General features: G+C 30.5%; 1 long non-coding RNA gene across 1 annotated transcript; it reads right to left on the reverse strand.

Moving 5' to 3' along the window:
• Positions 1–798: 798 nt before the first annotated feature.
• LOC122146386 lies at positions 799–1,784 on the reverse strand. Its single transcript, XR_006160950.1, has 2 exons — positions 1,733–1,784; positions 799–1,652 (listed from the first exon to the last, which is right to left on the reverse strand). It is a non-coding gene; the product is annotated as an uncharacterized LOC122146386 (long non-coding RNA).
• Between the last annotated feature and the right edge of the window lie 924 nt (positions 1,785–2,708).

A 2,708-nucleotide genomic window follows, 5' to 3' on the forward strand; every position in this document is an offset into this window, starting at 1 on the left:
ACGCCTGGCATTAGAACCAAAGAGAAGTGACTGGAGATCAATCACGACTGGACCTAAACTATCACAGCGATCAATGGCACTGAGCACAGATATACAGGATTCAGTCACACAGATCTGATGTATGCGCTCTACTGCTGTCAGCAATCAACTCAAGGGATCAATAAACGAAATATTTACATTGGTTTGTTTTCATTAAAGTTGTACATTTTCTATAGAAAACATTTATATAATGTTTTGACCCAAGGTCTCTAGATTAAATTCAACACTATTACACTGTTGTGGGTTTAACAGAAAACAACAGCATTCACAAGTAAAGTAACTTATGTAATGTAGGAAACATTGTACTGTTTTAAACTTAGCATTTGGACAGTCCAAAACTCAGAAAATCACTACTCTATAGTCTTTAGTGTCACATGATCCTTCAGAAGTCATTCTAATATGATGATCTAGAAAACATTTCTGATCATCAGTGTTGAAAACAATTTTGGTGCTTTATATTTCTGTGGAAACTGATTATTTAAAAAAAAAAAAAAGTTTTATATTTGATCAATTTAATGCATCCATGCTGAGTAAAATAAATAATTTCTGTAGACAGCAATGTAAATTTGAAACCATTTAGATTGCAGAACTTATGTAGATAAATATAATAGCACGATTAATAATAATAATAATGTTAATTACTATAAAATATTGTAGATGAACATAAAAAAATCAGAATCGGTTCATTTCTGCTCTAGATATGGTTTGGGTTATTGATAGTAATAGTGAGACGAGGATGAACAAGACAAGCAAAAGTAACAACATTAAAAGTCAGGTTTATTGATTTGTCTTTAAAAAATTTAAAATCCCACAACTCTTGTTTTATTAGTGGTTAAACCCAAAGCACTGATCACAGACACACACCAACAGTGTGCACATTATACATGATCTTCTTATATTCTCAGAGAATCAGTATAAAAGATGATGTGACATTATATCAGAAGCCAGTTTTTAACATAATTAGAGCACGGTAATATATGAAGCAACTTTTAAAGCATTAGCTAAGCATAAGTTAATAATATTAATAAGGCACTCCAGCAAATGTTTTGGAAAATAACATTTAAAGCAATTTCACTTTTGGTTTATGGCAAACTTCAGCAGTGTAAATGAGGAAAGTGTAACGTTGACTCCTAGTAGCTAGTGGCATTGTGGAAAAAAAACAAAAGCGTGTAAAAACAAAAACAAAAAAACACTACAGGCAGAAATGAAATATACACTGAAATTTCATATAAAAACATTGCAGGTATAAAAAGATGCTGATTTATAAATGGCGTGTATGTGTGTTTGTGGCAAACAATATCTCATGTGCTTTATCTGTGGTTCATGTCAGTCCCTCTTACTCACACAACAACTAGAAGCACATTCATTTGTTCTATAATGACATGCACAGGAAACATCCCAACACAGACGCACACAGTTAATGGGAGATTGGGTGTTAGAGTTCAGTGTCGTTGTATTTCTGGGCACTGTAGTAGCCTCTGCGGGTTTGGTCTGCCAGCTGGCGGCGATATTCCTCCTCTTCTTCATCATCATCATCATTGGCGCGGCGGTGAGAGCGGCTCTCTGAATACGGCGGTTTGGAGGAGCTCTGGGACTCAGAGTTTGAGCTGGAGCTGAAGGGAATACAGTCATTACTGACGGCTTGTGTGTTGAAATGAGTGTTAGTGGGAATAAAGTCCAAGAACAAACTTACCCAATTGGTTGAGGCCTGTTTTGGTTTGGTTTCGGCTTGTGGGGAACTGCTTCTATTGAGAATCGGCTTGCCCATGTTCGTCAGTAAATCTGAAATATCTCAAACATTTAAACAAGAAAATAATAATAATATATTTCAAATAAATTAATATGTAAAACATATATTCAAACTATAAATGTCAGTAAATCATGAATTTCAAATATAAATGTCCAGGTCATATTTCACCCCAAAAAAGAACAAAGTGTTAAAAGAATGAAGACACACATCCACGTACATGTATGTAAAGTAACAAAAATTTTATGATTGTATATTTTACCCCAAATAAGCCTATAGACAATTTTTTGTTAAAATTCAAAACAAGTGAAATATATATACTTAACTCTCATAACAATATTGAAAAAAAAAAATATTTTCATTTTCTTTATGCAAAAATATATTTTATATATAAATATTTTCCTTGTGATTTTGGAGTGATTTTCTTATGAATTTCATTGATTTCAATTTTCTGAAAACAAATTTTTATTAATAGAGGAATTTAAAATATCAATTTCCCCAGGGTCATATTTTGGTTTGGTTTTCGGCCAAAACTGAAAACAAAAGAAAACTATATTTCAAGGAATATATATATATATATGAAATATAATTATATTTCTATGCATATTATACATAGTATTATTAATTTTCTGTTCTTTTAATTTATATATAATTTAAAATGACAGTAAATAATATTACAGACATCCAAAAATATGTACATTACATATACACACATTTATTAAATAAATAAAAAATATTATACATGTATATAAAATAACAATGTTATAATTATGTTCTAATATATATTTGTATATTTGTCCTCAAATCATCCTGTTTAGACATTTTTTTGTTCTAATTAAAATCAGCATAAACTAAAATATATGCTTAACTGTCATGACAATGATGAAAATAAACAAATGTAAAATGTGTTTATTTATTTCCT

This window comes from Cyprinus carpio, chromosome A10, assembly GCF_018340385.1.
Source record: "Cyprinus carpio isolate SPL01 chromosome A10, ASM1834038v1, whole genome shotgun sequence".
Classification (NCBI taxonomy): Eukaryota; Metazoa; Chordata; class Actinopteri; order Cypriniformes; family Cyprinidae; genus Cyprinus; species Cyprinus carpio.